We start from the raw sequence: 1,905 nt of genomic DNA, 5'->3' as shown, positions 1-1,905 counted from the left end.
AAAAAAAAAAAAAAAAAAAAAAGAGGGTGCTGGGATTATAGGCATGGGCCACCGTGCCTGGCCCATTATAAAAATTATTGAAATTTTGCATTCTCTTGGTACTAAATCTCTGAATCTGGTGTGTCTTTTATACTTATCATATATCTCGATCGTAGCTGTGTTTCAATGCTCGATATTCACATGTGGCTGGTGGTTACCATTTTGGGCAGTGTTACTTTAAAATTGACCCCCTCTTTTGTCTGTCTCCTCCTTCTCCACATTGGAATGCAAACTCTGTGAAGGTAGAGATTTTTGTCTGTTTTGTTCATTGTATCTCCAGCTCCTAGAACAATGCCTGGAACATGGTTTATGCTCAACAAACATTTGTTAAATGACTGATGTTGAAACTGAGGCATGGAGACTGAGGGTTTCATCCCAAGGCTATGAAGATGGGTAAGGGATTTCTGTGGTGAGGCCAGGAGTGCTTGGTAGAGGGCTTGCTGCACAAGTGAGGACTTGAGCAGGGCTTGGCTGAGGGGAGTGAACAAAACAGAGTTAGCCGGTAGGGATTAGGAGCAGAGGCCTCTTAGTCGGTGCTGGTACTGTCTCCTCCTTTTAGCCACCCCTGAGATGGGGCTTATTATTATTGCTTGGCAGATGAGAAGCAGAAGGCTCAGAGAGGGTAAATAACTTGCCCGAATTTACGCACAGTCAGTAAATGGCCAAGCCAGAATTTAAACCAGTTTTCCTGACTCCAATTCTAGTGCTCTTTCCACTACACCACAGCTGCCCCAGGCTAGGGCAGGACATCAACAAACAAAAATGAATCGTCTAGACTGAATACAAACAGGCAGAAGAAAAGTGGGACAGGGGGAGGATGTAGCCGTGGCCAAACCCAGGGCTGAAATCCAGACTTCCCCAAGTGTGGCAAGGCAAGGCAAGGCAAGAGATGTCTCCAGGGGCTTGGGCTCGTCAGTGGAAGATCAGAAACCTAAGCACGCAAGAGATTGCAACACACAGCTTCGGATGAGAGGAACAGGCTTGAAATAGACCATGGAGAAAAGAAGGAGAGAATGAAAATACCACATCCCTCCAATGGTGTGAGACCTGCCCAGACACCTGCTCTTTGGAGACTTTCCCAAGGATCTCTCAAAGTCCAGAGAAGACCTGACGAAGTCCCAAAACCTGCTCTGCCTTCCGAGCTCATCTCCCCCCTATGGGACTCACACCCTCGGGTCTGGCCGCTGTTTTCCCTGGAGATACTCTGCTCTGTTCATCCTTGCATCCCTTCCCCTTCTCCCAAATGGGTTACCCACACTGGTCACCTCCCTCAAGGGCTTTGGAGCCTCACTGCTCCAGGAAACCTGCTGGCCCACTCTCCTCCCTCCCACAACACCTCCTGCAAGGAGGGTGGGCGGGATTCTGGATCAGTTTCATGTGTTAGTATCACTGTAGTGGCCTGTGTGCAAATATGGCTGCCAACAGTTCTTCCCTTCCCTATGCCCACATGCTGTCTGTGCCTCCCACCAAGAAGTAGAGTGTTATTTTTCCTCCCTTTGAGTTTGGGCTGGCTTCATGGCTTGCCTTGACTGAAAATGCGGTAGAAGGAGCTATTCAGGAACTTATAGGCCTAGGCCTTAAGAGGCAAAGTAGCTTCTTGGAAGGCAACGCCAGACTATAAGGAAGCTCAACTATCCTGCTGGTGAAAGGAGAGAGAGAGAGAGAGAGAGAGAGAGAGAGAGAGAGAGAGAGAGAGAGAATATGTATGAGATGTATGAGACAAGCTTGGCCAGTCTCCAGGTCTTCTAGCCACCTCAAGCTGAGGCATCAGACATTTTGGATTCTCTAACACCAGTCACTCTAGCCAACAATATACAAAGTAGAGAGAGGACATCCCCTCCCCAAATTGACCGAGTTGTAAGCAAA

The sequence above is a fragment of the Carlito syrichta genome, unplaced genomic scaffold, assembly GCF_000164805.1.
Source record: "Carlito syrichta isolate Samal-C Ts95f unplaced genomic scaffold, Tarsius_syrichta-2.0.1 Scaffold304676, whole genome shotgun sequence".
Taxonomy (NCBI): Eukaryota; Metazoa; Chordata; class Mammalia; order Primates; family Tarsiidae; genus Carlito; species Carlito syrichta.
The sequence above is the reverse complement of the archived record's forward strand: the minus strand, read 5'-3'. Positions refer to the sequence as shown.